The following is an 11,127-nucleotide window of genomic DNA, read 5'->3' as shown; positions in this document are numbered from 1 at the left end:
CTTGGTCATGGTGAATAATTTTCTTAATGTATTGTTGGATCCTATTGGCCAGTATCTTGTTGAGAATTTTTGCATCCATGTTCATCAGGGATATTGGTCTGCAATTCTCCTTTTTGGTGGGGTCTTTGTCTGGTTTTGGAATTAAGGTGATGCTGGCCTCATAGAACGAATTTGGAAGGACTCCATCTCTTTCTATCTTTCCAAACAGCTTTAGTAGAATAGGTATGGTTTCCTCTTTAAACGTTTGATAGAATTCCCCTGGGAAGCCATCTGGCCCTGGACTCTTGTGTCTTGGGAGGTTTTTGATGACTGCTTCAATTTCCTCCCTGGTTATTGGCCTGTTAAGGTTTTCTATTTCTTCCTGTTCCAGTTTTGGTAGTTTTTGGCTTTCCAGGAATGCGTCCATTTCTTCTAGATTGCCTAATTTATTGGCGTATAGCTGTTTATAATATGTTTTTATTATTTATTTATTTATTTATTTATTTTTTAACGGTAGCACTAGGATTTATTAAATGGTCTTAGTAAAGGCGCTGGGGTTTGCCCATGGTGCTCTTGATGTACAAAGCCCGGACATTCTGCCAATTCTTCTTGAGCAAGACACCAAGAAATTGACTGCTAAGTGGATGTTGTACACAAGCTCATCGTCCGTCATCTTCACGTGGCCAACAGCCACTGCCAGACATAGCACCTTCTTCATCTGGAAATTGATGTGGACTTCACTTCATCCACTTTGGCCACCATGTTCTCATTGTGGGTCAGCAAGGAAGGGAACTTGCCAGCTTTATTCAGGCCTGGACCCAGGATTCGTGGAATCTGCTTGATCAGAGATTCTGAAGCCAAAAAGGCATCATACTTCTTGGCCAGCTTTTTGACTAGTTTATTCTTGTTGAGTTTCTTCAGCGCTTCAATGTCCATGTGGGGAATGTCCACTGCCTTGGCCTCATCACAGTGTTGCTGGTCCCCCAAACACACACAGAAAACTTGGGGCGGGGGGTGGACTTAAGCCTGACGGTGCCCGAGAAGCGTTTGTCCTTCTGAGGGTCATAGTTCTTCAGGCTGATCTGCAGCTCCACCGTCTCCAGAAACTTCCGGCGCTTACGCTGGTTCCCGTGCAGGACCTCCCGCACCGCCTCATACAGGGTGTCGCGGGAGACTTTGCTGCTCATGGTAGCTCGCGCCGCAGTAACCGGAAAAGCTGTTTATTTTTTTTTATTTTTATTTTTTTTAATTTATTTTTTATTGGTGTTCAATTTACTAACATACAGAATAACCCCCAGTGCCCAGGAAAAGCTGTTTATAATATGTTTTTAAAATCGTTTGTATTTCCTTGGTGTTGGTAGTGATCTCTCCTTTCTCATTCATGATTTTATTAATTTGAGTCTTCTCTCTCTTCTTTTTAATAAGGCTGGCTAATGGTTTATCTATCTTATTAATTCTTTCAAAGAACCAACTCCTGGTTCTGTTGATCTGTTCCACAGTTCTTCTGGTCTCGATTTCGTTGAGTTCTGCTCGAATCTTTATTAACTCTCTTCTTCTCCTGGGTGTAGGATCTATTTGCTGTTTTTTCTCTAGCTCCTCTATGTGTAAGGTTAGCTTTTGTATTTGAGTTCTTTCCAGTTTTTGGATGGATGCTTGTATTGCGATGTATTTCCCCCTTAGGACTGCTTTTGCTGCATCCCAAAGATTTTGAACGGTTGTATCTTCATTCTCATTAGTTTCCATGAATCTTTTTAATTCTTCCTTAATTTCCTGGTTGACCCTTTCATCTTTTAGCAGGATGGTCCTTAACCTCCACATGTTTGAGGTCCTTCCAAACTTCTTGTGATTTAGTTCTAATTTCAAGGCATTATGGTCTGAGAATATGCAGGGGACAATCCCAATCTTTTGGTATCGGTTCAGACCCGATTTGTGACCCAGTATGTGGTCTATTCTGGAGAAAGTTCCATGTGCACTTGAGAAGAATGTGTATTCAGTTGAGTTTGGATGTAAAGTTCTGTAGATATCTGTGAAATCCATTTGGTCCAGCGTATCATTTAAAGCTCTCGTTTCTTTGGAGATGTTGTGCTTAGAAGACCTATCGAGTATAGAAAGAGCTAGATTGAAGTCACCAAGTATAAGTGTATTATTATCTAAGTATTTCTTCACTTTGGTTAATAATTGATTGATATATTTGGCAGCTCCCACATTCGGGGCATATATATTGAAGATTGTTAAGTCCTCTTGTTGGATAGATCCTTTAAGTATGAGATAGTGTCCCTCTTCATCTCTCACTACAGTCTTCGGGGTAAATTTTAGTTTATCTGATATAAGGATGGCTACCCCTGTTTTCTTTTGAGGACCATTGGAATGGTAAATGGCTCTCCAACCTTTTATTTTCAGGCTGTAGGTGTCCTTCTGTCTAAAATGAGTCTCTTGTAGACAGCAAATAGATGGGTCCTGCTTTTTTATCCAGTCTGAAACCCTGCACCTTTTGATGGGGTCATTAAGCCCGTTACTATTGAGAGATATGAGTTTAGTGTCATCATGATATCTATTCAGTCCTTGTTTTTGTGGACTGTTCCACTGAACTTCTTCTTAAAGGGGAATTTTAAGAGTCCCCCTTAAAATTTCTTGCAGAGCTGGTTTGGAGGTCACATATTCTTTCAGTTGCTGCCTGTCTTGGAAGCTCTTTATGTCTCCTTCCATTTTGAATGAGAGCCTTGCTGGATAAAGTATTCTTGGTTGCATGTTCTTCTCATTTAGGACCCTGAATATATCCTGCCAGCCCTTTCTGGCCTGCCAGGTCTCTGTGGAGAGGTCTGCTGTTACCCTAATATTCCTCCCCATAAAATTCAGGGATTTCTTGTCTGTTGCCGCTTTAAGGATCTTCTCTTTATCTTTGGAATTTGCAAGCTCAACTATTAGATGTCGAGGTGTTGAACGGTTTTTATTGATTTTAGGGGGGGATTTCTCTATTTCCTGGATCTGAATGCCTGTTTCCCTTCCCAGATTAGGATAGTTTTCAGCTAGAATTTGTTCAAATACACATTCTGGCCCTCTGTCCCTTTTGGCGCCCTCGGGAACACCAATTAAACATAGGTTTTTCTTCCTCAGGCTGTCGTTTATTTCCCTTAATCTATCTTCATGGTCTTTTAATTGTTTGTCTCTTTTTTCCTCAGTTTCCCTCTTTGCCATCAACTTGTCTTCTATGTCACTCACTCGTTCTTCCACCTCGTTAACCCTCGTCGTTAGGACTTCTAGTTTGGATTGCATCTCATTCAATTGATTTTTAATTTCTGCCTGATTAGCTCTAAATTCTGCAGTCATGAAGTATCTTGAGTCCTTTATGCTTTTTTCTAGAGCCACCAGTAGCTGTATAATAGTGCTTCTGAATTGGCTTTCTGACATTGAATTGTAATCCAGATTTTGTAACTCTGTGGGAGAGAGGACTGTTTCTGATTCTTTCTTTTGAGGTGAGGTTTTCCTTCTAGTCATTTTTCTCAGTGCAGAGTGGCCAAAAGCAAGTTGTATTGGGAAAAGGAGAAAAAGAGAGGAGAGAAAGAAGGAAAGAAAAGAGAAAGAGAAAAAAAAGGAAGAAAAAAAAGAAGAAAAAGAGAAAGAAAAAGAAAGAAAGGAAAAAAGGGGTGGGGGAAGGAAACAAATCAAAAAGCAAAGCAAAGCAAAGCAAAACAAAACAACAACAAAAAAAAAAAAAAAAGAAAGAAAAAAAGAACCACAGGGGAGTATCTTCTGATTCTGTGTACTTTAAGTCCTTTGGCTTCCCCTGGAACTTGTCCGTCTAGCTTGTCTTCTGGGGGAGGGGCCTGTTGTGCTGATTTCCAGGTGTTAGCACTTGGGGGAGCTGCTGTGCCCCTGCCTGGTGCAGGGCTGGGGGGGGGGGTTGTTTACCCCGTGAGGCCCCAGGAGGAACAGCCCTAGTGGCGGGGCCAGCTCTGGAAACCTGGATTCAGCCCCCGCAGTAACTCCGCAGCTCTCCGTCTGCAGGGCCTGGAGGCTCCGGGGCGGGGCCGCTGATCTGCTCAGCTCTGGGCAGGAGCGTCCTTGCTGTCCTGGGCCCTCCCGGCCTCTGCCTGTCCCGGGGGAGGCCGGATCCTGGGCTGTGTCCCGGCGCCATGTGCTCTGGGGCCTGCGCTGTTGGATTCGTGCTCCCGCCCCGCAGCCCCCTCCGCGGAGCCGCCCCCGAGCCCTCCGAGCTGCTCCTGGAACCGTGCAGCCCCCTCCGCACGGAGCCTCTTCCTCTGCCCGAGCCCCTCCGAGCTGCTCCTGGAACCGCGCAGCCCCCTCTGCACGGAGCCTCTTCCTCTGTCCGAGCCCCCCCAGCTGCTCCCGCCCCGCAGCCCCCTCCGCGGAGCCGCCCCCGAGCCCCCCCCAGCTGCTCCCGCCCCGCAGCCCCCTCCGCGGAGCCGCCCTCGAGCCCCCCGAGCTGCTCCGGGTCCCGCCGTGCGCGCTGCAGCCCTTAGGGAGCTCGGCACACTGTCCCTGGGAGCAGGTGTCTGTTAGTGTCCCCGGGAGCCCGAGGGCATCCCCGCCCTCCTGGGTCCTGCTCCACCTCCCTGCGGGCCCCTTTCCTCCCGGGAAGGTTGGTGCAGTTCCTGCTTCTCCGGGACGGGGCTCTCCTGTCCTGGGGACACTCGCCCCGGCCTCAGCGGGGCCCCTCCCCCTTGGAGGCCTTTGGTTTCTTTATTTCTTTTTCCCCGTCTTCCTACCTTGATAGAAGCGCGAACTCCTCTCACTGTAGCATTCCAGGTGTTCTCTCTTTAATTCTCAGGCCGAATTCATAGATTTTCAGGATAATTTGAAGGTTTTCTAGGTAATTTGGTGGAGACAGGTGATTTGGAGACCCTACTCTTCCGCCATCTTGCCCCTCCCCCGGGATGTCATTTTTGAGATTGGTTACAAAAGGGCTGACTTATGTCTTGCTCACTCTCTCTCACTCTCCTTTGCTCCCTTACTTGGAGGAAAGGCAGCTGTCATGGTGTGAGCTGTCTATGAAGAAGCCCATGTGGCAAGGAATTGATACTGCCAGCCAGTGAGCACCTAAGGCCTGCCAATAGCCCCGTGGGTGAGCTTGGGAGCATGCCTTCTCCCAGGGGAGCCTTCAGAGAAGGCAGCCCAGTGGACATCTACTTGCAGTCTTGTGAGCGGCACAGGCACCAGCTAATTCACACCTGGACTTTTGACTCAGAAACCATGAGATAATAAATATTTGTTGTTTCAAGTGACTCAGTTTTGAGATAATATACATGGAAGACTGTGGGGTGATGTGGTTTTTCTGAGAGAGCCAGGGGAGATTTCTCAGAAGAGGTGTGTCTGTGCTGGGTCTGGAAGGTAGACAGGATATGAACTTGAGGAGTAGGTAGAGAAAGAGTCTCAAGCAGGGGAACAGCTAACAGGAGTTTTCCAGGAATGTGAAATCTGGTTTGGTGGAAATCATCTCACCTATATATGTACCTGGATGAAAACATCCTACCTGAGGTAGGAGAGGCTCTTCTCTGTCAATGATACCTGTGTTCACAGGGCCTGTGGTGCCATGCTGCTTCACGTCTTGCCCTCAAGTGCTCTAACATGAGCTCACTGACATAGGAGACCCCACCTCAAGGGCATTGGGGAAATTCCTCCCTTGTCTCTGGCCATGCTATCCCCTCTCCTGTCAGTGGTACCTTTTATACCATCTCTGCTCTGTGTCAGTTTGCCGGCTTCCCTGCCATGGGATCCATGTAGTGGCTCAGACAGAGTTCTGCACTGAAGCAGGAACATCAAAGAGGCTAAGCTTCTTGGTTGGGGTAGTCCTATTTTGGTTCCCTGGGCTTATGGTTTGAGCTCTATTTATAGGATGCTGAACCGCCAGTATACTGATGTATCCCTTTGAGCCTTGCACACTGGACTTGGGAGAAATAGAGTTGACCCTTGAACAGGATGGGTTTGAGCTGCATGGGTTTTGTAGGGCTTTTTTGGTATAGTACTGTCTATAGATGTGTTTACTCTTCCTTATGATTTTCTTAATAACATTTCCTTTTCTGTAGCCTAGTTTATTGTGAGAATGCAGCATATAATATATAACATATCAAATAAGTATTAGTTGACTATGTTACTGGTAAGGCTTCTGGTCAACCGGGTTAAGTTTTTTGAGAGTCAAAAGTTATAAGTGAATTTTTGACTGTGTGTGGGGGGGTTTGGAGCTCCTAACCCCCGTGTTGTTCAAGGATCAACTGTATACTCCCAGGTTATCGCACCACAGAAGCACATCTAGTCCCTCAGGTCCCCAGTTGTGGTCCTCACACCACTGATGACTCCTTTCTTCCTTTAAACTCTGTTCTTTGATTTCAAGGCTCTGCAAAGGGACAGATGTCAATTCAAGAAGCTCCTGTTACTGGTGGGGCTTACTTTGGGGTTTTCATGGCTCTCTTCCTATGTTTATGATGGTCCCTGCACACAAACCTGCATGCACATGTGTGGAACACATACACACCCACACAGCACATATGTACACACACATGTGCATGTATGCAGGGTTGCATAGATAGGTAGGTTGAAAGAGGCTGAGAGAGGGCATTAGATGAGGAACCTGTCCTCAGCCCTAGCTCTGTACCTGGGTGACTGTGGAAAAATCATATCTATCTCTCTTCCATCTTTGTTTTCTTTTTTTGTGACATGATGGGACTAGGACAGATGTCTCCAAGGCATCTTCTTTCTGTGATCTAGGTGCAGACACATTACAAAGACCTATGGGGTAGGCATTGGGTTTGCCAGAGACTAGATTTGTAGTGTTCAGTTACACTGGCTTTGGGGGCAGATAGACTGTATTTGAGTTCTGGCTCTGCTGCTATCAGGCTGTGTGACCTCAGACAAGACACTTCATCTCTCTCACCCATTGAACTGTAGGGTGGGATTAATGGAACCTCATTGTGTCAGGATTAGGTGAGGTGGTTTATGCAATGATGCCATGACCTATAAATGACACATGTTATTACTGGTTTCAGCACTGCCCTTAATTCACTGAGTTATCTTGGGTAAACCAACTGAGCTTTCCTAGATCTGTTGGAGAAGGTCATTGAAAAGACGTGACCACCGGTTGACCCCTGACTGGACCCGGGTGATAACAGGCTCCTCGCCCCCTCCCCTGTGCTTGGAATGTGAGTTCCACTTGCCTTCCCTGCTGGCAGGGGCTGCTCCAAGGACATAGCCTTGAGATAGTGATATGGTGTTGAGAACATCTGCACGGTATGTGTGACCGAACCCATTTAAGTCCTCTGTCTAGACGTTTACAGTTTGCCAGGTGGGGTTGGGGCTTCACTTTCATTGCTGTTTCCCAAGATAAGCCTCATATGTAAGTTCCCTTTGCTTATTAAAACTGCCACCTGGAGTGGCCTCTTTCTTCTGGCTTTCCTTGTGCTCTGAGTATGGGCGCCGGTTTCAGATTTCACCTGAGAAGTTCCATAGCAGGTTACAAACTGAGAAGATCTCATTCCTTCCTCCGCATACTGAAGTTGGGAATGAGTAGAAGACCTTCGAGGACTTTTCCTTTTACCGCCCCCAACCCAGATCCCAGCGAGGACCAGAGGTGGAAAATGGCTATTCTGAGATTCACCACAAGGGGGCAAGGTGATCCCATTTTGAACCAACTCTGGTTGGTTTGGTGCTCTTTTTTTTTTTTTTTTTGAAATCTTTTAATGGCAATAAAGTTTATTATTTTTTTATTATTATTATTTTTAATAAAAAATTTATTTTTTATTGGTGTTCAATTTACCAACATACAGAATAACACCCAGTGCTCATCCCGCCAAGTGGCCCCCTCAGCTCCCGTCACCCATTCACTCCCATCCCCCGCCCTCCTCCCCTTCCATCACTCCTAGTTCGTTTCCCAGAGTTAGGAGTCTGTATGTTCTGTCTCCCTTTCTGATATTTCCCACACATTTCTTCTCCCTTCCCTTCTATTCCCTTTCACTATTATTTATATTTCCCAAATGAATGAGAACATACCATGTTTGTCCTTCTCCGATTGACTTAATTCACTCAGCATAATACCTTCCAGTTCCATCCACGTTGAAGCAAATGGTGGGTATTTGTCGTTTCTAATGGCTGAGGAATATTCCATTGTATACATAGACCACATCTTCTTTATCCATTCATCTTTCTTTTTTTTTTTTTTAAAGATTTTTTTCCAGAGTGGCTGCACCAGTTCACATTCCCACCAACAGTGTAAGAGGGTTCCCTTTTCTCCGCATCCTCTCCAACATTTGTGGTAAACCACAAATGGAAAACTGTGTCTGGAAAACTGTGTGGAGGTTCCCCAAAGAGTTAAAAATAGACCTGCCCTACGACCCAGCAATTGCACTGTTGGGGATTTACCCCAAAGATACAGATGCAATGAAACGCCGGGACACCTGCACCCCGATGTTTCTAGCAGCAATGGCCATGATAGCCAAACTGTGGAAGGAGCCTCGGTGTCCATCGAAAGATGAATGGATAAAGAAGATGTGGTTTATGTATACAATGGAATATTACTCAGCCATTAGAAACGACCAATACCCACCATTTGCTTCAACGTGGATGGAACTGGAGGGTATTATGCTGAGTGAAGTAAGTCAATCGGAGAAGGACAGTGTATGTTCTCATTCACTTGGGGAATATAAATAACAGTGAAAGGGAATATAAGGGAAGGGAGAAGAAAAAGACTCCTAACTCGGGGAAACGAACTAGGGGTGGTGGAAGGGGAGGAGGGTGGGGGGTGGGGGTGAATGGGTGACGGGCACTGAGGGGGGCACTTGACGGGATGAGCACTGGGTGTTATTCTGTATGTTGGTAAACTGAACACCAATAAAAAATTAATTTATTAAAAGAACTTTTTCCCCCATTCTCACTGGTGTGAGGTGGGATCTCATTGTGGTTTTGATTTGTATTTCCCAGATGGCAAGTGATGCAGAACATTTTCTCATGTGCATGTTGGCCATGTCTATGTCTTCCTCTGTGAGATTTCTGTTCATGTCTTTTTTAAAAAAGTTTGTATTTATTTATTTATTTATTTATTTATTTATTTATTTATTCATGAGAGAAAGACACACACACACAGAGGCAGAGACACAGGCAGAGGGAAAAGCAGGCTCCATTCAGGGAACCCAATGTGGGAGTCGATTCTTGGACCAGGGTCACACCCACACCTTGAGCTGAAGACAGACCCTCAACCACTGAGCCACCCAGGCATCCCTTATCAGTGATTTTTAAGAAATCAGTACTTAAAGATCTTGACCAGGAGGGATTTAGCCATTTTAAAGCCCAAAATCTAATATAAAAATTATGTTTACAGAAACAAGCTCAAGTTTCTTATAAAAATATGAATATTTTATTTGTTTTTGTTTTTGAAAAATATTTTATTTATTTATTTATTTGAGAGAAAGAGAATTATTTGGAAGTTTTATGGAAAGCTAGTATTTAAAAACTTCCATATTACCATATATTTTATTTTCTTTGTAATTATATAGTGAAAAGAGAGTACAATGAATTTTTTTCCATCAAGCCCCATCTTGATGTCTCCAATTCCCTTCAGTTTACTCTGGTGTGCCACTCAAATGTTAGCACTTTCTATGTGTGTCATGATGTGAGGAAGGTTGGAAGTACTGCACTGAGCCACTTCTTCCAGGAAGATATTCAGAAACACCCTCAAACTGTTATCATTTACCTTCCAGTACATGTTTATACATCTTTATGATTACTTTCATTATATTTTTCTGCTGATTTGTTTTCTTTCCACTCCATTCTCCTCATGACTAGGAGGTTAGGAGCCCCACGAGAGCAAGGTATTTTCTGAAGATCAGGAGTGCCATATAGCTGTGGACTCCTTGATTCTGACTGCTTGTCTGAGGATTTCTCTGACCCCAAGTTCCCTTTAGGTGGGCTTTTATTTTTTTCTTTTTTATCTGGTTTTTCCAAACGAGACAATTTTATTCCTAGTACACCAGGGTTAAGGTTTTTCCTCTGATGCCACCAGCCTCCAAAGCAATTGCATCAGTCAAAATTCTTGCCAATGACAGAAGCTGCCTGGATGAAGAAACAGAAGAATAATTGATTAACAAAATATAGCGGGATGAGGACCATGCCAGAGGCTAAGCTTCTCAGAGTAACTTCCAAACATGACCATGTCAAACACTGGGGCTGCCACCAGGGACTAGATGCCACTTATATGCCAGAAACTTGCTGTTGCAGTCTTCTTTGCTGTCCCCTGGGAAACAGTGCTGCTCCTTCCTCTTGTGGGCACCAGCTACTTAGTCAGGCATGAGTGCATTTATTGGTGGAACTAGGTCACATGCTTGGAGGGCTGGGAAGAGTTCTTAGCTGCACATAGGGAAGCGGTTTCCCTGCCCACCAGCCTCCTCAATATGAGACTTCTCCCAACATTGAAAGAGGGTCAGAAGTGAGGTGGCAAAAATGAGTGTTAAATGTTTACTCTCTAGGTCCTCTCCAGGATGGCCTCAGGGGCTTCACTCAGTATTAGATGGTGAAGGAGGTATGAGATCAAGCTGGTGGTGCACTGGAAGGGGAACAGGGAATCCAGGGAGATATTCTTGTCCAGTTGGACATTGTATCACCCTTTATGGATGATGTCAGAAGTCAAAGGTGGGGGGCATGGAAGAATGTTTAAATATTTCTGTGGAATATTTCAAGGAAGAATAACTGTTTTCTAAAAGGCCCAGAGCACAAGACTGTAGTGTGTTTCTGGGAGAAAACTAGACCGAAGAGCCAGCAAACTCCTTCATGGGCTCTGGTAGGTCACTTAGTTCGTGTCAGTTTCATGGACATTTGCCTTCATGACTGACACAGACTTCTCACTACTGGTATAGACACAGCAATCACCTTGCTCAGGGATCCAGAACAATCTAGAAGATGCTCTTTCCCATAAATGTTCTTTGTGAGCAGCTTTCCCTTCAGTCTACCTTGTCCTCATAACTGTGCTCTGATAGTGAGCCAGGTGTGGGATAGAAGGTAGGATACAGATTTATCTTTGCTTTAATTCCAACACTTTCTGCCAGGAAGCCTTATTTCTTTGAGGTGCTACATGGTTTCTGTTCATCTGGCACCTGAAGGCTGAGAGGAGGAGTAGTCAGTAAGCGAACAGATATCTCCTGAGTGCCT

The 11,127-nt window shown here is 44.9% G+C and overlaps 1 pseudogene; it reads right to left on the bottom strand.

Moving 5' to 3' along the window:
- Positions 1 to 485: 485 nt before the first annotated feature.
- LOC112678056 (60S ribosomal protein L10a-like) lies at positions 486 to 1,198 on the bottom strand (annotated as a pseudogene).
- Between the last annotated feature and the right edge of the window lie 9,929 nt (positions 1,199 to 11,127).

The sequence above is a fragment of the Canis lupus genome, chromosome 10 (assembly GCF_003254725.2).
Source record: "Canis lupus dingo isolate Sandy chromosome 10, ASM325472v2, whole genome shotgun sequence".
Lineage (NCBI taxonomy): Eukaryota > Metazoa > Chordata > Mammalia > Carnivora > Canidae > Canis > Canis lupus.
The sequence above is the reverse complement of the archived record's forward strand: the minus strand, read 5'-3'. Positions and strand labels throughout refer to the sequence as shown.